Source organism: Fundulus heteroclitus, chromosome 14 (assembly GCF_011125445.2).
Source record: "Fundulus heteroclitus isolate FHET01 chromosome 14, MU-UCD_Fhet_4.1, whole genome shotgun sequence".
NCBI classification, from domain to species: Eukaryota; Metazoa; Chordata; class Actinopteri; order Cyprinodontiformes; family Fundulidae; genus Fundulus; species Fundulus heteroclitus.
The window spans coordinates 30,226,009-30,249,738 of record NC_046374.1 but is presented as its reverse complement, the minus strand read 5'-3'; the positions used below and the strand labels follow the sequence as shown (position 1 = coordinate 30,249,738).

General features: G+C 40.7%; 1 protein-coding gene and 1 long non-coding RNA gene across 2 annotated transcripts in view; both read left to right on the top strand.

The window, feature by feature from the left end:
• LOC105924405 overlaps nt 1–23,730 on the top strand; it is a 749,458-nt gene that overhangs the window by 691,552 nt on the left and 34,176 nt on the right. The gene's annotated exons all lie outside the window — the stretch shown is intronic.
• On the top strand, nt 12,638–17,781 carry LOC110367505. Its single transcript, XR_004932587.1, has 3 exons — nt 12,638–12,735; nt 13,284–13,421; nt 17,601–17,781. It is a non-coding gene; the product is annotated as an uncharacterized LOC110367505 (long non-coding RNA).

Below are 23,730 nucleotides of genomic sequence, written 5' to 3'. Positions count from 1 at the left end.
AATACTTGATTTTTGCTGATTAAAAGCCAAATCAGTTACATACTGTCCCTTTAATGAAATAGCAATACATAAATATTAATAATAATAAATATTCACCTTATTATTGCAAATGACATCTCTTTGCTTAAACTTTATAGGTCATCAGTAATGAGAAGGTGAGCTACAGATCGATAATAAGATTCTACAAAGAACATGTAACAAAAGGTAACTTACAATATAACACAGTGCAGTATTTATTTAGGTTTTTGGAGTGGTAATTAGTTAGTCCGCATTAATTAATGCATAGATTGTGCATGTTCCCTCCAGCTTCCCCTACAGTCCAGAAACTTGACTAATTTTTTGTTGAATATGAAAGGAACATAATATGAGATGTAATTAAAAGTTAAGACCAGAAGATGGTGGCAGACACTGACTTGATGAGCAACTTAATAGGTCGTGTTTACAACCAACATGCAAGCAGGAAACCACACCACTCAGACACAAAAAAACTGCTGCATTTTAAAGGTTAAAAGGGCAAATACAAGTTTTGTTTCTAAAAAAGAATATTAAAGCCATCAGATTAACTAAAATGAAATGTCACAAAATAAATAGTCACTTTACCAAAAGGACAGAACATAAACAGTATTGGGCAACACAGTTTAAAACTGATAATAAAACAATAATAAAGGCAAGCAAGAACTTTGTCATGCTAAAAAAAAAAGATTTTATTTTATGTCAGAGTATGTCAGCTTATTCAATTTCTACTCTAACCTTGTAGAAAGGCAATCAGCACTACACACAGGCATAATATTAATAGGATTTGGTTAGGTTGTAATTAATTATTAATATAAATTAATCATCATCATAGTTGAAAGGAGATGTAGCTGACCTCATAGTAAAAGCATTTCAGTTTTGAATTGATGTTACTGTATAATTGAGCACAGTTATGCATTATGATTTATTCATTACTAATGGAGTCAACACCTTATAAGCAAAAACTGAATGGAATAGACTTTATAATTTGTAATGATCATTAAATAAGGGTCAAAATTGGTCAGAGGAAACAGAAGAGCCGACTAATGCCACTTAAGGCTGTAATGATAATTGAATAATTCAGAGCCCATTAATTAAAACCAACTGTTGCCACGTAAACTATCTAATTTTTAAAATTGGTTGTCTTACAATCACTAATTACTTATTGTGATGCGTTCACTATCAATCAATCCATTGTCTATAATTGCTTGTCTTTGCAGGGTTACGGAGGTGAGGCAGCTGGTGCCTACCTGTAGAAGGCATTACGCTTGTGGCAGGTTACACCCTGATAGTGTAATTACCGAAGCTGGTAACTAAAGAAAGTCTCAAGGTGTGTCAGGCATCAGAACGCTGCCCAGCCTGGAGGGAATTTACTGAAACACAAATTCAAACTCTATTTTCCTCCCACTGTCTTTGCTTCAACACATTTCCAACACTAATTCCTCTTTTTATCCACATAGAAATGAAACGTGAAGACTGGGAATTTGACTCAGTGTGATGTTTACTATCTAATTATACAACATGGCAACACTGTTTCCAGACTTTAATGCTATGATTCTCATTGTTTTAAATAAAGGAAGACATGGGATTAACTTTCTTGACATTAAGACCAGTCACTGACGTGAGGATGAGACAAATCTTATGTTAGAAAAAATGAAAATCCTTGACGTCTTCCAGCTCCTCGATGGGAGGAAACATTGTATGCTGAGGGTTTGCCCTAAAAGAGCAAGGCATGCAAGGTACGCATTGAAAGCAGAAAGGCTACAACGTTTTGCAGTTTATTATCCAGAGGAAGGACCTCCAAGAATAGCACAGCTGGTGTAAAATCCACAGGTATCACCACCATGTGCTTTTATTATTAACAGGCCCTATGATATAACATTTTTACGTACTCTGAAAGAAATATGGTAGCAGACTGGAAAATGTGCACAAGGATTTAACGTATATCACATTTCTGTAGTGTGTGTAGATGTGTCAGATAAGATATGGCCATAGTCTGTTTTCCCCAGTTATATACACTCCAAAAAGGGGACTAAAATTAAGTAATATGTTCTTGAAATTAGTGTATATTTCCTTGATTTGAACATGTAAATGAGACTATTTGCCAATAGAATGAGTATTTTACCCTTGAAATAAGATAATTACATATACTACACTTGAAATAAGATGATGGGAATGAATTGTTCTTATTTTAAGTGCAAATATCTTATTTTTTTTTGGCAAATAGTCTTGTTTACCTGCTCAAATCAAGGAAGAATACACTAATTTCAAGAACATTTGACTTACTTTTAGCTCCCTTTTTGCAGTGTGATTTCCACTGTGCACATAAAACAGACTCATACTCTCTTCTGAAAGTCCCATGCAGCCGCAGGTAGCTTCACATAAACAAAGTCTACCACGCAGTTCTGAATGGAAGAAAAGCATCTTTGAGAGACGTCAGTTATATCGTCAGAAATATCGAGTGTCTCAGCGGACATAAGTGACAGCACACGATTGAGGTTACCAGAAACAAAGAGTCTATTGGGGATTAAAAGGTCAGCATTCTTTGGTTAATTCACCCTTTAATAAAAAAATAAAACCTTTTTCAATCATTCTTTAAAACAGTAAGACATTATGATCAGCTCAGTTCTGTTAATTTAAATCGTGTCCATTAAAGGTCATCTACATCGCAGCTTTTAACCCCGGTATAGCAAACAATCTGGGCTGAAGTAAACAGCAGAGGTAAATCCATCCACGGAAGTGAAAGCAAAACCAGATTTAAAGACTGTGGATGCAAACAAAGCCGGCAGGATGCTAACAGGACTGGTTTGGCAAGTTCAGTTCAGCGGTTTGGGTAAACATGCCAGGAATTTAATTGTGTCTTTTCTATCACAAATGTCAGAGAAAAATGTGTGACTCATGGCTGTCAAGACTAACTAAACCAGCAAAGCAAATTATGGAGACTGATGTATTATTGTAAAGCAAATGTGTTGTTTTTTTTGCTGAATAATTATTCTGCTTATTGTAAAATAACATACAAAGTCAAATTGGTTAAATGGACAGATTTTATAAAGCACTGTGTTCTAGTAACTTTGAACCTGGTCACACTCATGTGAAACTGAAAGAGTTAATAATCAGGATTTCTGAACAAAACAGTAATGTTCGTTATAAAGGTGAGAGATCTGCTTTTACCAGACATTTTGCGACAGCTAGTCATGATATTTGTTCCCTGAAATTTCAAGGCATGGACGTGGTTACTGCTTCTAAAAGAGGAGGCAGCAGGAGATTCCTGCTACAAAGAGAAGCGTTATAGATGATATCCTGACAGACAGTTAAGGGATTGAACAAGGAATTGGTGTTAAACAGCTTTCTCTGGATTTCATGATCTCGTGTATTTTTGTGTTTGGATCAAACATAGTGTATGTTGTTGTTGTTTGAGTGTCACTAATTGGATTGACAGTGTTCCACACAGAGCTTTGTCCTTTGGGCCGTGTTTTATGAAATGTTTATTTCAGGATCGGGAGAAATCGGCAACGTACACAAATAAGGACTCAAACACTGTTCTGTTAGAATAATAATGCCCACATTTATTGTTCCCCACAGAATACAGCAAAACAAAACAGCAAGCTCTTCACACATGCAAAGTAGCAAGCACCTAAAGCAACATGCTTTCAAACAGGCGTGACACTCAACAGATTCTCAGAATCAGCTCTTATCATTGGCGCGGAACTGGGAGCCCTCAGTCCAGGTTAAGATTAGCGTTCACGCGGCCGGCATCCACACACAAACCCACGGCAGACTCACCGGGCTGAGGGCAGTCTCCTCTTTATATACTTGTAAACAAAGAGTCAGATGTGGAGCAAGAGTGGCCATTTCTCCCTTGACAGCTGCCCTGTTTCCCAAAACATGTTTCCAAAACAGAAACCGTTCCCAGCATCTCAGCAGTGTGCGAAGCAAAATAACATTGCAAACTCAGAATACAGCAAATATAAGCAAAAAATAAGGAATACAGAATCAGTCTTTCTCACAACACATTGTCATAGGTTCCCACCACTAGTTAAAACAAGTTATAACAAAATAACACATGTTGTTAGCACGAGCATATATGTTGCTCTTAGTTTATGTGATCTCAAAAACAAGTACCAGTTCTTGCCATAATATACGTGAAACAAGTTATATAACTGAGCAGGTTTTCCCATAATACATTGTTAAAGAGCAAAAATAATTCTTTAACAGATCAGGCTGACTGTCCAGTCTGCTTCTGATTGGCTTAGATGTTTTCTAATCTCTGTATGGTTACATTTATTGTCCTGAATCAGTAATACGTTGATCATGGCATGTACCTGAGATGCATCCATTTTTGCCCATGTTAAAGCTTAGAAATACCACAGAGTCCCGCTTATCCAGTTTTCTCACGTTTTGTCAGAACCGTCCACTCTCCCCTTTTTTCTCCATTGGCATTGAGCGCACTGATTTCCTGCGTTTCTTAACGCGCCGTCATGTGCCTTGCCCAGGGGCATATCAGCATGTGACGGGAAAAAGCTGGGACCAAACCAACAAGTCACAAATCGCAAGAAGACTACTCTTCACACTGAGCCGCAGCCGTCACGTTGATATTTGGTATCTGTCGAGGCCTGATGCCGGCCTCTTGTAGAAAAGTATCTTTTAAAAAATGGTGACGAGTGCTGCACACGTGACGATCCTAAATTGTTTGGTTGTTCCTTGGATTGTGCATCTTTCAGTTAGTGTTTAGTTTGCGTGTTTCATGCCCTTTTAGTGTCCCACCCTGGTTGCCTCCCATTGGTGCATCTATTTCTGTTGATTATGTCTCACCTGTTTATGATCCAGATGATTATTTACCAACATATTTAAGTTTCTGGTGTCAGTTCAGTCCTCACTGGATCCTCAATTGATCTTAGTTAACCATAGTTAACCCTCGTTAACATGTTGGTTTATCTGGTCAATAACCTTACCTGAAGTGCCGCGTGTGTTCGGTTCACTAAAGTTACTTACCTTAATGATGGCTCTACGTCGCCTTCACTGCGCTGCTGGTCCTTGACGATCACAAATCAAGACAACACAACCCACAGTGTCTCTCTTTTGTGAGTGTAAAGAAATATGAAGAATTTATTTATTTATTTATTTATTTATGAAGGGAAGGATCAGGGTAATTCACTTTGTTCATCCCATAAGATGTTTTACATTGTTTTTCCAGAAGTTACCACACATCAATATATATAATTCAGATTAATCTCTGCTACAGCATAACGTTGACTTCCTGTGCTTATAAGTCACCTTACTGTTCTGAATGTGAGGCTGTTGATCACATAGAAGCAGAAAAATGAGCCCTTTTCACACCAGGTTACCACATTCGTCATAATGTTTGACCTGCTTTAGCTGGTCCGGGCAGGTTTTACAATCAATAGCTTCACAGTTTTTCTTTGATTTTTTTAATTGTACTCTGGTTCTTTCTCCTCGGCACCTATTTTCATCCTCATTTATATAAACTGGAATGGCTACTTTGAAAAAACCTGGCACTATCAACTCATTTTATCTTTAAAACCAGACCTCAAATTTACCGTCAGTTTGGGGTTTTTTTTATGCCATGTTTCTACATATAAGAACATTGGTTTTAATAAATTTAAATTAATTAATCTGCTCCATGACAGTTGTTCATAAATCCAGTTTGTCATTTTAAAATCCTAACATTGTATCTTTAATTAAACAGAAAGTAAAAGCAAACACTTGGCGTGTTTCTTCGTGTGAGTAAATTAAAAGGTGTTGCTAGGTAACTGGGTAAATGTCAGACTTAATTGGGCCATTTGTAAAGGCGGGACCTCGTACAGCTTTTGTGTTTTTGACATCAAACCGGCTGAGTTGAAACAACTAATCCAAGTGGTTCATAGTTCCTGATGCTTTGTTAGAGCTGCATGTATTCACTCAGCCCTGCTTTAGTGCGCAGGTCACAGATAAACATGCACTTTTGGTAGCTGATTTAGGCGGATGAATGTTTCACAAACCCACTGAGCCAGTGACTACAAGACAGTAAAGTTCAAGGCTACTAGAATAGGCAGACAGAGAAAAATGGGACCAGTCTGTTTGCCATGGCCCAAATTCCTCTTTTCAGGTGAAGGTAAAATCTGTATTTCATCTGGAAATCAAAGTCCCAGAATCTGATGGAGGAGCGGAGAGGCACAGGGTCCAGTGTGAGGTTTCCAGTCGGTGATGGTTTGTGGGGCCATGCCATCTTCTGGTTTTGGTCCACTGGGTTTTTCTGAAGTTCACAGTTAACAGAGCAATCTAGCAGGAATTATTAGAGCACTTCTTGCTTCCCTCTGCTAACACGCTTTATGAGATGCTGATTTGATTTTCCAGCAGGACTTGGAACCGGCTCACACTGCCAAATGCACCGACAACTGCTTTGATGTCCATGTCACTTTATTCTGGAAACAAACGCGTTGACAGCAGATTCGTCTTAAAGTCTGCTAACAATTCGGTCATTGCTCATCTGCTCCAAAGAAAATTAAACCAGCCATGTTCCAGGGATGGATTACTTTGTTAAATGGTGTAAGGAGTCTTATCTTTATCTCATCACCAACAACATCATTGATTTTAGAAGGAAACCCTATTTTAATGAAGTCTCTTCAAGTCACAGGTCATTAAGGGTCTCTATTACTGGGACTATTTTAGATGACAAAGTCGTGAAGCCAATTGTGATTCAGTGCGCAAGGCATCACGTCAGTGCCTTTACTCCATGAGGAAGCCATGTTAATATTGACTAAACCATAACAAGCCTTTCTTTTTATGCTTCTATTGCCTTAGTTTTATCCTTTTCCTTGGTGTCATGCTTTGATCAGACAGCTCTGAAAGAGAGGAATTCCCTCCAGCAGGCAGGGACGGCATATAGCTGCTCCGGTTTTAAACGTCGTCCCCTTCACACAGAGCTTCAGCTGCTTCCCTCTTAGTCCCTAAATGTAGGACCAGACGTTATAAAAGCTTTGTTGCGACAGTTGCTACCGAACTGAATGAGGAAATGGCTATCCTCACTAAGTTTTTGTGATTTTAGCAGATTTCCTTCTCGGTGCCCTGATTTGATTTGCGAGGCCTGGAGCACTTTGAGCATCATACATATTTATGTCAAAAGGTCCTGATTGTGTTAAGGTGTTTGTGTGAATGTTTTAAAAAACCTAACCAATCTAGCTAGTGGTATCAATGAAGTAACCTTCAACCTTGAATTGTATCAACATGATTAATCTAGGTGATACTGTCCAGAGGAAGATGAGATTCATCTTCCTCTGGACAGCACTAAAGGAGCTCCTTTAGTGCCAGACTTAGACACCCTGTCTGTAAAAAGGAGCGCTACCGCAGGTCATTCATCCCTGCTGCCACCAGATTATACAATGCTACAATATAATTGTAACCATAACTGTAATAAGTAATGTGCAATAATCTATTTAATACAATGTGCTATAACCCATGCAATAATCCTGAAAGAAGCGACTTCTGCTGCTATCATCACGTGAATATATGTCAACACACATGTATATACATATATGCATATCACAGTGAATGTACATATGACATCATCTGCCTACTTCGATTTCGCCTGTATTTTTATTCCGCTCTGTTTTTTTTTTTTTTTTTTTTCTCATTTTCTTTTTGATCCACTGTATATATGAAGATACACTGTATATAACTGATGCACCTTTTCCTACTTTGGCACCTGCTTCTGAATATTGAGCCGATGTGACAAGTAAATTTCTCCAATGTGAGATCAATAAAGCCTATCTTAGATTCTCCAGAACCAACAGTCCAGATGAGTCTACAATATAGGAACACCACATCTTTCATGCAAAGAACCTGGGAGAACCCAAACTGGATCAATTATTAACAAATTGAAGATTGCTGTCAAAGCAGCCTAGGCTTCATAAATTCCTGAGCGGAGTCACGGGCTGATTGCCTCCGAGCCACGCTGCGTTGATGCAGAGGAGCCATTTAATGTACGGTGCATGGACATTAGTTTCAGCAGGTCCACCTTTCTAGCGGGATTTTAAAAATCATGTTTGAAATTGGTCTGATGCAATTAAAAGAATTTCAGGGAAAATGCATTTCTGGGTTTTGCTAAGCTATATTGATCAAAATTTACTCAAATAAATGCTTGTAACATACCATGGATTGTGGAGCGGACCTTAAACTGTAAATTGATATCTTAGATTACTGAGATGCTCCGCACTGTGGTCTATGTTGCAGCTGTATGATGATTTGTAGTGAGGGGTTCTTAACACATAGCTCAGAGCAACCCAGTCTCACTGGAAAAAGTGTAATATCCACAATTTGGCTCCTCGGTATCTTTCAGTGCTACGTTTTATTTGACCTAATCATTTAAACTGGCAACCAGGTTGCGTGACTGTCAAGTTTCCCCCAGAGAAAAGTAAACATGGCTGCCATTCCCCGTACTTTATGTGGAGAAGTCGACATTTAAAGAAAACAACTGCCGTTTCCATGCATTTTGAGTAGGAGTTGGGGAGGGTTATACATTGGCTTCAGGATGAAGTTTGCATATTTCGGGCCAATGTTATCAAGCTCCTTTTAAGGAAACAGAAAGCATGAACAATCAAACATGATACGAGGGCCACAGAAAGAAACACTGACTGTTTTAAAAGGTGACCAATGAGAACAAGACTATGAACACCTTTTGGGGGGATATAAAGTTCAAGAGAATGTCTGATAGTAAAAAATAAAAAAATAAATCATCCTCAAAATCAATGAATTCATCTGTCTTTGACCTGTTTGATTAAGTCTGGAGAGTAATGAACGTCAACATCTGCACAACCTGATCTGCTGCATACTTCACCTCTAATGAGCAGCATTCGTTAGGCAAGGCTATTTCATGTTCTTTCATTGAAAACCACACCTGGCGATCTTTATGACGAGCAAGGGAGAGGCCGAGAATAAGAGACTGATGGTGACAATATAAATGCTCATTGTCTCTAACCTGCTGCTTGTGTACAGGCATTGACTGGTGCACCATGTTGCTCTCTGTGCTGCTGTTGCTGCTGGTCTGTGGATCACAAGCCGTTCATTATTATGGCACCGTGATGACCTATTATCCAAAGGAAATAGATAATGGATCTCTCCTGGTAAGCTGAGCTTCCCTGAAAGCTCTTGTGGTTTACCCTCCAGATTTTTATATCACTTGACATCTTGTTGCCGTTCACCTGCAGGTGACTGCGCGGTACAAGCTGAGCTTCGTCGCTTGCACAGACAACGACACGTGGAGTTGCAGCGGCAACTGTGGAAATGAGACGGCGGGCGTTGAACTGAACGTGGTGGACGAAAACATCGGGGAATGGTGTCAGAGAGAAGGCATCATGACTCGGCTGGTTCCTGGCAACGCTCCGTTCGAGCTTGTGTGAGTCAATGTCATCAGCAGCCAACTTTATATTTGGTGTTGGTTAAATTGTAAAGGAGGAGTGATGAAGACCCTGAACCCTCGTCGGTTGTTGTTGTTGTTGTTGTTGAGCTTTTGACATCGGCTCAAACACCGCAGCGCTATAGTAGTAGTACTATTACTTATTAATGCTCACATCATTCTGAGTGTGGATCTGAAAGCTTCTCAACAACTACTGCTGCAGGTTGGATGGTGAAACCTGGATCACTGGGATCATAAACAGCATTGTGTCCTGGAGAGCCGTGACCGATGTTGAGTTGAGCTTCCGGTCAGACAGCAACCAAATCAACACGTCACCGCTGACCACCATCCTGCCAGCTCTGAGGTACATCTGCCACAGACACACCAGGATTCGACTATTCATCTTTGTGCCACCTTGTTACACATTATATATATGTATATATATATATATATATATATATATATATATATATATATATATATATATATATATATATATATATATATATAGTATGTGTGTGTGTGTATGTATGTTCTTGTGACCCTGATTTAACTGGAAAGTTCCCAACACTAATTAAAGGGGCCTAGTCGTGTATTTTGTCCATAAAGTAATAAACATATTAATCTTATTTACAACAATATACAACGAGGGTTCGTACTGATAGTACTTAGTTAGTCCTTTATAAGCCTGAAAAGAACTTTGCGCCATCAGCAGCCGTTAACATTGTGCCACCTGCGGGCGGTGGCACTGTACTGTCAGAAAGCAAGGTGGCGGCGCAGCTACTGTAAGAACCAGCAGAGCATGTTGAAACACCACAGTAAAGTCACAGCTCAGTGTGGTGGAAGACCAACTCGATCTGTAGGTTTATGGTTATTTTACCTCTTTGTTTTCACACCTCTGCTGGTTGTTGCTGACTCACTTGACTCCGTTCCTTGTTTACTCATTTCATGCATGTGCAATATCATACTTTTAGTCATCTAGTCTTGTGGTAAATATACACAGAAGCACCTTGTTTACTAACAAATAGAGGAAAAACAAGAGATAAAGCACGCAAATAAAATATAATAACTGAGGAAAGCATGATAATTCAAGCAGAAAACTTATACAACCAGAGTGAGCTAGTGACATAGAACTTTTGTAAAGTCATAGTAGAAGTAGTGGTTAGACCGCTTTAAGAAATTGCTTCCAGGTATATCAGTGTGAGTTATGTGTTTTAGGAAACTTATTAGACTAAAATGTCACAGGAAAAAAAGCGGAGCAGAGAAGTTTTTAGGCAAGTTAGCGACCACATCAAGGTGAGTGATTCTTGGTGCAGTTTTGGAAAAGGATTTTTGTGTAATTATTCTTTCCAGGGTTCCTTCAAACTGTCCAAGAAATATCAGCTTGCTGGCGTACGACCCTGATGGAGATGAGGTTAAATGCAGAAACGGGATCACATCTGATTCAGAGTGTAACCCCTGCACACCTCCGTCTGTTCTCAGCCTCTCCTCTGTAAGTAACAGCTCCCAAAGCAGTTCACCTTGCTTCCCTTTGAGCGACCTTCAGTCATCTCTATTTCTGTGCCACATTCATGCCTCGGATTGCACAAAGCATGCAGTGTCCCTGAAAAAGTTTTTAGCCCCTTTGAGATTTCTTCAACATTGTCCTTACAAGGTTGTTTCAATTCGGCCACGCTGGAGGGGTTTTGAGCATAAGATACCTTTATAAGCTCGTGTCACAGCTTCCAAATCTGATTTAAACACTGACTTTGATTAGGCCAATCCAAACCTTTGTTTTTCTGAGCCACGCAGACCTTGACCTTAATGTCTCAAACTGATAGGCGGATGTTCTCCCACTATGTGAAGGTACTGCTCATAAGGCTGAGTGTACCTGTAACTCCACAGTCTGAAGAAGTCTCTTGGAGAAGAGAGCAAACATTTTAACATAGAAGAACCCATCCTGAGGAATTACTCAATATGTTGTTTATATTTTTCTTCCTGGATCATTGAGATGCGTCATGACGTTATCCTTTAGGATTTTCTGGTAGAAAGTACAATTTGTGGCTCCATCAATTGCAGCAAGATGTCCAGTTACCAAAGCAGAATAGCTGAGGTGATGCCTGCAAAGCTTTAGATGTTGTTTTGTTCGGTTTTTTGAGAATCTCCTGGGTGAGTAGCAAAGTAGCTCAGCCACTCTTGGGAAGATTTCCCACTGTTCCTACTTTTATCAGCTCATTGTTATCGGCTGGTTGGAGTCTCAAAGCATTAGAAATTTCTCACTTCTGCCAAAGTAGGCAATATCAGTGAAACTGTAGCTCATTTGTTCTTGAATTTCTGTTGATCTTGGCGTAATGTGTTGCCTTAATTCTCAGGACCTTGTGTCCTGGAAGGTTTTGGATATATCCCTGGTCCAATACAGCTAAACTAAATGTTTGAATCACCCCTTCAGCATGCAGTCAAGTACTATGGAGTATTTGATATTACATATTTATGTGTTTTGAGTTGTAATTGTTTGATTCAAGTGTTGAAGGACGCATATCTGGAAGATGCTGGACCCTGGCCCCCGATTACTGAAGTTTGAGGCCCTTGGTCTACTTTGTGTTGTCAGACATGTTAGTTTTGACAGATTGTTGACAGTGATTCTTTCTGAATACTGTCAATAAGTGGTGGGAGATATGCACACTCTAGAAAGAAATTACCAAGCACTGAGCATGAAGTTTGACTGGTTCATGTCTTCTGTCCCCTTGCAGACTTGTGCTCTGTCATTCAGTCCCACCAACAGCAGCAACGAGGGTCCGTACGCAGTGCAGCTGGTGATGGAGGACTTCCCCAGGCAGAACATAGACCTGATACGACTAGACGGTTCCTTGGTGCAGAAGACCACCAGCGAAGCCATCAGCAAGATACCTGTCCAGTTTGTTTTGAAAGGTCCAACCCAGCATTCAGATTATGATGTTTCACAAACACAAAGAGCTGTTTTAAAGTTAACTTGGATCAGTTCTCCAAGAGCTAGCGGGTGTGTTTACCAGTCCTCCATTTTTATAGCCTGGTAAATAAAGGATTTTAAATGTGTACTACTGCTCAGAGGTTTGATCAACAAAATAACAAGAATTTATTGCCTTAAAAAACAGCTCCTGAGTCATTGGATAAAAAATTGTGGTCCAATTTATTTCAACGTGGCTCAATTTGTTGCTTTCCTTTGTTGTTCCAGTGGATCCTGCTGTACCATCGTGCACTGAAGGCGTCTATCTGCCCAGATTCCTTTCCCCGACTCCGCAGCAGGGGGCCCAGATCCTCACCACTGTCAATCAGACAGTAGTAATCAACATCAGAGCCGAGGCTACTCAATCCACGTAGGTGGACACAAAACAAATTTGACCGAGGTTAGATTGGGATAGATTTTTTTAAAAAATTGGCCAACAAACTGCTGCTGCTTTTAGTTTTACACAGATTTCACTAAAGACAAAGTTGTTTGAATTTTATCACACATTGACTACAGATGTAATAAACCAACGATATCTAAGCTAAGTCCTCAGTGGTGCCTGTCATGCTTATTTTATTTCCCTGGTTCGACACACCTGAAACAAAGGAATGGTTTATTACAAGGCCTTTACCAGAATCTGATAACATCATTTGGGTCTGGAGCAGGAACATATATTAAACATGAAGGCCACCTGTATTTAACTGATGTGTAATAAATACATCAGCATCATTAAAAGCTGTAAACAAATCTTTCTTGAAGGAGATGAAAAGTGAAATACATATATTATTCAAGTTCAGAGCTGCAGCTGACAGAGCATTTGGTCGTGTATGCTGGGGGGAAATGTTTGTTTTCTGTTTAAAGTTTCTAAAACACTGGACTCATGGTCTAAAAACACCTTAATTTCTTGTTTTCATGAAGGATCTCCGGGCTCCTCTTCAGCGGTCCCCATAATGTGGTGAGGAGCTCACAAGGATCGGGAAACTTCACCTTGACATGGACACCATCTTCTTTTGAAAATGGAGAAAGCCATCCCATCTGCTTTGTCGTCCAGTCGAGGTCAGTTTGTTTTCTCCAGATAGTCGTAGGCTGTGGTTTCAAGGCGGTTCCTGTCCTGCAAATCAGGCCTAAGCACAAACGATGCAACCCAAATAAAGACATCCATCCATTCATTTATTGTCGCTAACTGACTGGCCTTTCAGGCTTGTGGGTGTCAGGGGCTGAGGCCTGTCTCCAGCAGTAATGGAGGAGAATACACCCTGGATAGGTCACCAGTTCAGTATAGCGCAGCACAGGGAAACATGGGCAACCATGCACCCAAAAACTCAATATAATTTAGGAGCAACCATTTAACCTAACGGTCACGTTTTTTTGGACTGGTGAAAGCCAAAGTATCAGAAAAGAACCCAGTATAAAGAAACTCCATGCAATAAAAAATAATTAAAAAAACAGGCCAGGATTTTAACCCAGGACCTCTGATGCAAGGCAGCGGTGCTACAAACTGTGCTACTGTGCAAATAAAGACCGTGAAATCACACATTCTCACTCCTAAGATTATATTAGCTGCTAAAAGCAGTCAATTTAACTATGATTTATAGAGTAAGGAGCTTCTCATCCGATAACAACCACAAGGGATGATTGTTCCACTGCAAAATCCAGCAAGGTTTTTTTTTTTTAAACTCTTTATCAAACAGGGAGACAGTCCAGCCAGCATTTACTGAGCAGTCTTATTTTGGTGGTTTATGCTTTTGTGGAATCTTATTTGGAGCTGGGGTAGTTTTATGGGAGTTAGTGTTCCCATATAGTAACCAGGGCAGTGGCGGCTCGTGAAAAAAAATCTTGGTGGGGCTGGCCAATAGATTTCCCTGCCTAACCCTGTACATGCCATCAAATTAAAAATCGGAAAATTACTACGATTCCACAATAAGCATTTATTTCCCTTCTCAGAATCAGCAGCTTACAGATACATTCAACCATTTACAGCTATATTAGGTCTTATTTTGGAAAGGAACAGTATTAAATGCAACACTAAAATTCACCATTTGTCACCAAAGTAGGCATACACCATACTGTACTGTCATTATCTTCAGCCAAACAGTTTCACAATGACACAATGGGTTTCACAACACAACATAAACACAACACAATTTCAAAATATGAAAAAAAATTATCAGCTGACAAAATTATGTACCTGATACAATGTTCACAGCACCTTCTAAAATCCTTTCAACATATAACCCAATATTCAAACTCACTTACCACATGACAAAATGTGTGTGTGTCTCTCTCTCTGTCGCCGTAATCTCTACGTCACTGCCTGACTGACTGCTGGCTACATTACTTTATGTTAAAAGGGCTTGCCATATTCCTATATTACTGTGCAGTGAGGGCTATGATTCCAGTAGCCCCAAAGCCATTCATTTTGGCGATGCTGATTGGCCAAATATTTATACATTTTCCCTAGCAACATTATACGATTGGTTATTTCGCTACACTTGCGAAATACACTTGGCTCATTGAGTGACAGCCCTACGGGAGAAATGCTACGTTCTGTCGGTGGAAATGCACTGTTAAATGAGAGTAAATTGGTAGAGTCAATTAGTAGAAGTGTTCATAATTCATATTACATGTAGCCACATACTATTGATTAAAAACTGACAATAATATTACTTTTGAAATCTAAATATATTTTGACTTTTCCCCTCCACATCTAGGGAGGGCAGAGCCCGAGCGCCCCTTATGGGCCAGCCGCCACTGAACCAGGGCTAAGTCACACAAAAGTGGATAGAAATGTAGCCCAAAAAACAGAGTATTTCTTACTAGTCAAATATTCTAAAGGATGAACCATGTTCCTATTTGTTCCTCTCCAGATTTTATTTTACTTTTAGAGCATAAACATTATGAAAATGGCGTAACTTATGTGTTTAAATAGGTTTTTCTTCCTTTCTCCTCCATTTGGGAACTGGGATTCGTGCAGTTAATTTAAAATCCATTCTACCTGAAGGTCTACATTCGGGTGGGGGCCCCGGCGGGGCCTCGGGGGTTCCGGTTCCGGGGGGTGTGCTGCTTTTGGTGTGGGCCGGCGCGCGCCCGGGTGTCCGCCCCTGCACGGGGCCTCTGGTGCGCTGGGAGGCCTCAGGGCCTGTTGAGCTGGTAGGGGGCATGGTCATTAACATCTCAGGGCAGATGCCCTTCTCCTTCATTGGATAGGCACTCTGCTAGTGGGGGGAGGGGGAAGGAGGGGGAGTAGGGACCTACCCAGCCTGGATGTCTACTGTCGAATGTATGGCGAGTTGTTTAAATGTTAGTGTTGGGGATAGATTAAATCCACGGGTGGGGGGGGGGGTGGAGTGGGGGGATGGACGTTCTGGTGGGCTTGTGTCTGGCCCCCTGTCCCGGTCCTGGTCCGTGTCGTCTCCCGGTGCGGGTTTCGCTTGGGGGGTGGGGTTTGGGATGGCTCGTGCGGGCTGGCTGGCCAGGGTCCCCCCTTATTTATTTAGTTATTTATTTATTTTTATTTTTTTTGGGGGGGGGGGGGGGGGTAAAGCCAGTAGGCTTGGTGGGTGGGCTGGGGGGGTTGAGGTGTTGGTCCTGGTAGGTGGTTGGCTGGTGGGCCCTGCGGCCTCTCCCTGGCCCCCGGGCTACGGTGTTGCCGCTGGCAAGGCCCCCTTCTCTGGGTGGGGCTTTCGGGGAGCAGGGGTGCCTATTGGAGTCAGTAGGGGAGCTGGCTCCCTGGGATGGCTTCCCAGTCCTTTGCTCCCCATCCCCGGACTCCTCCCTCTGCCTGCTCCATCACGCCGCCACACATGTAGGTCCTTGGGGAGGGAGGCGTTACTGGAGGTTGCCACTTTCTGGTGATGCTCCTCTCCCTAATTTTATCATGCATCTTAGACACTTTCACTCCAAACATTTTTACAACGCACACTCATGTAGGCCATGGTATGGGGGGGGGGTGGGGGGGAAGACATCTGGGGGGGGCTTATGTTGTGAGAGCCTCACCTTGGACGGCTCCCTTCACCTCCTCTCGCACTTTGACATTGAGGGTTCTGGGCAGTTGCCTGGAGGGGGTACACTGGCACCAGCTTCCTTCCGGAGGGGGGGTGGGCTGTGCCGTGCACCCTCTTCGGCGCTCCCAGTTTTTAAACACACTTGAGAACAACATGCAACAACACAACATCTGAGCGGGCGTAGGGAGGATCGGGGTCTTTTGCACACCCCCGTTCTCTGATGGCGTGAAGGAGTCTGGGGCCTGGAGGAGGTGCGGGCCACTGTGTCCGGGGTCTTGGCGGGGGGCTGCTATGGGTAGTCAGCGGCTTGCCAGGTCTGGGGCTGATGCCTCCGCTCCCCCCAGTAGGGGTGGGGGGCAGGGGTGGCTAAGGTAAGGTGGGGGAGGGAGGGTGTTTATTAGGTATTTAGGGGGTCAGGGGGGTTCTGGCTGGGTGGCTCGTACTGGTCGTGTTGGCCCCCCCCTCTTTGGGGGGCCCGGTCCGGGGGGCGTCTGGTCCGGGGGCGGGGCCGGGGGGCGGGCACCAGCAATCGTATAGTTGATTTGGGGTGACCCCCCCTCTGGTCAGTGTTGGATGCGAGTGTTATGTGGGAATGTGTGTACAGCGTCCTTTTTTTTTTCTTCAATCTGTGTGTGGTGAGTGGGGCACTAGGGAGAAAAAAATAAAATAAAAAAATGAATTCTATGGCTTTTAAACATAAAGGTGTTTTGGTCTGTTTTCACTGTTTTAATCACGTGCTGGACTCTGATGTAGCAGTGGGTGTTTCCAACCGCCACATCTATGTCCCACAGATTGTAGCACACCTCTGGAAAAAAACGAGCAGGAACTGAAACTTAAAGTGCATATTCAAAACCGTTCCTTAATGGGTCCATAATGTAAGATACCCCTGCTCTGTTAAACATATCACAACGACCAGTGTCAGTTTATCTATCACACCTTATCAGAGGTTGTCTTTACTAATGCATATTACGTAAGCTAAAGATAATGCACGCATGAGTTAAAACATCATCTTGTAGATACTGAGAGTTCTACAAAGTGTGACTTACTACTCCCCAGATAATACCTTGATTTATGTTCATGAAAAGACATAATTATGGGTATGACAAATGTATGTTTTAATTTCAAATGTATTTATCAAAACTGTTATTTTAGGATTTAAACTAAAATAAACTATAGTTTCTGTGATAGTTTAATAATACTGAAGTTACCGCATGCTGAATTATTTTCACAGTTTGTCTTCATCTGTGTATCAGTCTGGTCTTAGATGCGTCATTGTAAAAGTTGGAAATCGTGAGTACAATGTCGTCTTCTTCTTTTAGTTTTAAGTCTATACTGTATTCATATCGCAAATCCTGTTTCACCTAACATCTTGCTCTGTTTACAGACTTGGTACCTAAGCTGAATACCCAAATTGCAACAACAACAACAGCAAATATGACGACGACACCAGTCACAGCAACAACTGCAGTTGGTTCATCAACAGTGACACCAATTATACCACCAGTAACCACCCAATCTCCAACTACAACAGAAACGACAGCAATCTTCCCCACAACTACAACTATAGGTGGCTCATCAACGGCCACACCAATTGCACCACCTACAACTACAGCCGTAACGACAACAATCTTCCCCACAACTACAACACCTTTCCCCACAACTACAACTATAAGTGGCTCATCAACGGCCACACCAATTGCACCACCTACAACTACAGCCGTAACGACAACAATCTTCCCCACAACTACAACACCTTTCCCCACAACTACAACTATAGGTGGCTCATCAACGGCCACACCAATTGCACCACCTACAACTACAGCCGTAACGACAACAATCTTCCCCACAACTACAACACCTTTCCCCACAACTACAACTATAAGTGGCTCATCAACGGCCACACCAATTGCACCACCTACAACTACAACCGCAATGACAACACCCTTCTTCACAACCACCACAACACCTTTCCCCACAACTACAACTATAGCTGGCACATCAACGGTCACACCAATTGTACCACCAACAGTAACTCCAACTACAGCCACAACGACTCTTCCTCCTCCTATAACTACTGCATCTGATCCAGAACAATGTAAGTGTGACTAAAATAAGTTACATATAATACAGTTAGCAAGCAGCATCATTTACAGTAGTAGAAGTGTGTATACAAGTACAGCTCAGAAAATTTTAACATTAATAATAATAATAATAATAATAATAATAATAATAATAATAATAATAATAATGATAATTGCACTTTATTGATCTCACAATGGAGAAATTAACCTCTGCATTTAACCCATCCCCTTGGGGAGCGGTGGGCTGCCACTGTGCAGCGCCCAGGGACAGTCTGGGGGTTAAGGGTCTTTTTAGCTCTCATTTCAGAAGGTTTTACACATACGTTACATAGATTCATTACATATAGGGTGAGTTATTTTAAGTCTTGATCTCTTGATTTGATGATTATGGCTAACAGATGAGGAATCCCCAAAATTCAGTATCTCAGATTAATTTGAATATTGTCAAAAAGTTAAGGCATATTGATCAAAAGTTGAGTGGAAGAAAAACGTCAGTTGGGAAAACGTCCACCAGCAACACAGATAACTGCAGCCTTTAGAGGATTGTCTAGAAGAATCTATTAAATGATTTGGGGAGCCTCATAAGGAGTGGACTGACGCTGGCGTCCCCACATCAAGAGCCACCACGCACAGGCCAATACTACACACAGGATATAAATGTCGCATTCCTCGTGTCAAGCCTCTCATGAACCAGAGAACACATTGCAAGTGTCTTAGCTGCGATGTGAAGTAAGAGAGATGGACTGCTGCTCAGTGGTACAAAGTCCTCTTTAATTAGATGAAAGTATAGTTTGCATTTCATTTAGAAACCAAGCTTCCAGAGTCTAGAGGATGAACAGAGAAGTCCAGTGTGGAGCTTCGACAGCCAGTGATGTCTGCTGGGGTTGGTCCGCTGTGTTTTCTGAAGTCCACGGTCAATGCAGGAAATTCTGGAGCCATTCATGCTTCCCTCTGCTAACAAGCTTAATGGGGATGCTGATTTCATTTTCCAGCAGGACTTGGCACCTGTCCACACTGCCAAAGGTACCAAAAGCTGCTCCAATGAGTGTGATGCTTCACTTACCAGGGTGTTCCCCCCAGATAATCTATGGGATGTTGTCAAGAGGAAGACGAGAGACACCAGACTCAACAAGGCAGATAACATGAAGGTCGCTATCAAAGTAGCCTGGACTTCCTGAACACCTCAGCAGAACCACAGGCTGATTGCCCACAGACCAAACCGCCCTGATGCCGTAATTCATGCAAAAGGAGGTCCAACAAGTATTATTTGCACAGATATCAATATACTTTTCTGAAGGTTGACATGGTGTTTGAAATATCCTTTTATTTATCTTATTCTAATGTTCTTAGACACTGAAGTTTGGGTTTTCATTATCTGTAAGTCAAAGTCATCAAAATTAAGAGAAATAAATGCTGGAAATAGTTCTCTCCATATGTAATGAACACATTCAAGATTTTCACTTTATGAAAATATATTGAAAATATCTTGAACTTTTTACGATATAAAATGTTTTGAAGAAGTACTTGTAGTCTTGTATACTCAGCTATTCTTTTGAAGCATTTGCTTCCCTGTGTTTCTAGATTATGTTATTGCTTTGAATGCAAAGATCTCAACAACACTGTCGCTGGAGGATGACTATGCAACCATCATACAACTGGTTAGTAACTTTTTTACCTTTTCACTTTTTTTTTCTTTCTCTGTCCTTTTTAGGTCATTTTAGCTGTTTGTTAATTTTAACCATGGTTGGAAAATAATATTAATAATAATAGTAGTAAAAGAAACAAAAACATCAGAGAAAATAAAATGGAAAATAGAGATTGTTGTATCTGAAATGGAGTATGGAGAAATGCACAATTTTTAAATCTTTCCCCCAGTGCCTCTCTGCCCAAAACTGTTCTTGTTTCATTGGGTTGTTGGATTCTGTCTCCGAATTCATGAGAACCCGAACACATCTGTTGTGCTGCATGACAATGCAGAAGATACTAATACAAGCTGCTTCCTGTAGAAACTGTGCGACACAAGCTAATGACCACTCATTAATGTTCACATAATGTATAATCTTTAACGGCTCGTGATGGATCCATCAACATGGTGAAAGAAGACAGAATCTCTGCTGCATCTGCATGACGCTGGCATAGTTGTAGCACTGTTTCTATCGTGACTAAACCTTGTGTTTAATTTTCCAGCTAAAACAAGAACTGATTATCAACGGGCTGCCCCCTGACCTAATCTTAAGTATCCAGAGTAACGTGACGTCTGCCCCCCCTTGACCAAGCATCAGAACGGGACCGAGCTCTGCACAAGGCTTTTCCTGACATTTTTATTTACCCATGTGAATATTGTTGGGCATATTTTCTTAGTAGTTTCTTTAGGTTAGTGCGATTGGTTAAAAAAACAAACAAAACAAAACAAAAAAGTTTTCCAAAAAGATATTTTGTAAAACCTAAGTCAGTAGAAGTGCAAAAACCAAAAACGTTTCACGGAAGTCTTGAGCTTGCTTTTTTTTTTATAGATCAAATGTGTGTATAGTGTGGATAACTTTATTTTATTTCTGGCTATTTTTGCCCTTCTTAAATGAATGTAAATTAATGTGTGGATCCCTTGATATTGTCTTATCAAAGGTTTTGTCGTGTCTCTAAATAGAAACGTAGCTTGAAAGATTTTTTTTTTTGTTATCTGGTATCGTTTTCTGTAGCTTACTTGGAAAATGTCTACTATTTCTAAAGAATATTTCTCACTTGATGTACAAAAGTCAAAGACAACTACTGTATCTTTATCTTCATATAAGCTTTTGCAAGTAAGGAAATTAAAGGTTTAAGTTTGCAAAAAAAAAGTATTTATTTTAGTGACAAATCATCAAAGATGATCTGTATTTACTTCAATGTTGTTGTGTTTTTTTTTGGTTGTTTTTTTTTACCTCAAATTAAAATGTAGGAATGACCCTTTTTAATCCCACCTGTCAGTTAACAGACATGTTAAAAGAACAGATTTATGTTTACCTGGGTTTATTGTTAATGTAAGATATTCTGGAGGAAATACTTTGCAACATTTCAAAACATAAGTAGATTACATGCATTTATGCAGATTTGCAGTATTGGTCCTGTTGCAGGTGTACTCGTTGCAGCTGTACAGCCTGGAGATCACTTGTAACTCAGGTAACTCCAACTGAACTTGGAAGAGGCCTCAAACATTTCGATATAATACCCACGTGTGTGCTGGAAATTACACAATTTCAAAACCTTTCTTAAACATCACATACCTTATTTGCTAATGTCAAATAGGTTTACATATGGGTTTTGTGTGGTCACAGCAATGGGATCAGCAAAGGAGAGATGAGAAAAGGAGAAAACACAGCAAAAAATCAGGAGTAATTTGTTCCAGGAATTATTTGTATTTCCACAACTAACCGCTAGATGGGGGTGGTGGAGTTTCTTGCTTTTTCAGCACTACAGGAAAGAATGCATTACTGTAAGTGTAGATTAACAACATAGCTAACTTTGTTTTCTCAGTAGGAGGTACATTTCTGGTGTCACTGTCCCAATTTGAGGACATTTTTTCCACATCCAGACTAACAAAGTCGATGTAGAAGATTTGATTTTGGAGGAGCTGGTATGTTTTCAATGAGCAAGGAGACAAGACTAACATATGTGTCACAAAAGATAAATCCTCTTCATGCTGACTGCTGTGCCATTGCTGTAAATAATAATAACAATTACTGTGTGTAAAAACCTGTAATGGTAATTTGGTGATTGCACTAATGAGGAAATGACATGGTTCTCCAGAGAAAGCCTTCAGTCACCAGCTGCACTGCCTCTATTCCTTCCCCCATGCTACAGGTTGGGTTCAAGAAGAGAACGCAAGACTACAAAGGAAAGTATGAGTTTAGTCCAAGTGTGCTGGACCACTGTATGCTGCATTTATATTGACAGTACAAGACATGAACGTTGAGTTTTAGTGAATAATAGTTACTCACTGGTGAGTTCGGTACCAGAACAAAGGGCCACACTATGACCATTTACTCATCATGGGAACATCAACAAGTTGAAAGATCTGTTAAAAAAAAAATAGTATTTTTGTTATAAAAGCTTTCTCAAAACACATGTGTACAAGTTGCCAAACCTGACATTCTACATTCCTGCCAACCTCAGCTTTTCTCACAGCTCTACAGTTTCTACCTGCCTGTTTTCACTTAGTAACATTACCTTCAAACCTTTGGTTCCAGTCACATACATATGTTTACATTCTGCCTGTTTCTCTTGGCTTGTTGGACTTTTTTTTAATCATGTTTAGGTTTCTTTAAGGTCATTAATTTTCACCCTTTGAACAGAAGCTTTGTGTTTCGTGACATTTTAATTTGTCTTCGCCAGATAAGGTTGCATAAGACCAAACAAGGCAAAAACCTATTGTTACCTTAAGTGACTTGACTCACAGGTTTACACATGATTTTAACCAGGATATCTTTAATTTTCCATAAAGTTTATAATTAACCATACCACAACTCATTGCATCTGGCAAATGAAATAGAGCTTGTCTAGTTGTTCCCCTCGGTTATCTCAAAACATTTATTGGTCCTCATTCATGTTATGAATCCAGTTACCATCTTGTAAACATTAGTTGTAAAAAGAAAAAAATATATATTGTAGGTTGTAGGTGACTGTAAAGTGTATGATAGGTTTCTAAATGTACAAATCTTTAAGGTGCTGGTGTCTTGTTCATAATCACTGTCCATGCTCTCTGGGCCGATGCTGCCATTGGCAAAATTCGTGTTGAAACTGGCCTTAAAGTTTAATTAAAGTTAAAAATTAATAAGTCTAGTTGCTTCCGATTTAAGCCTGTTTGCTATTGCAAACAAAAAGAGCAGGTCAGAAGTCAGGGCAGGGAGCTGGAACACATTTTTCCAAAGGAAATCTTTGATCAAAGGCGGGTATTATTCCCAGTCAGGAAGACATACATTGCAGAGGGCACCAGGGCTACAGTGGCTGTAGACAAACTTTTTTGTTCAGGGATCAGTAGGTCAGTCTGTTAGCAGCACAACAGGTGAATTTAAAGCATGCAACACTTGTTCAAAGAGAATAGGGCTAGACACGTTGATAATTTAAATGTTTGCACAGCTAAGCAGGATGTTTGGTCAGTATGTGGCTTAAGTCACTGCTGGGTTTCTGCGTTTCTGTTATGGGTCATAATCCTTTTTCTTTCACCCCTTCTCACTCTTAATCTGATGGATATAATTCTGCCGAGCTCCACGAGTCACTTAGTGTGAACGGCCATCTGCCACAACT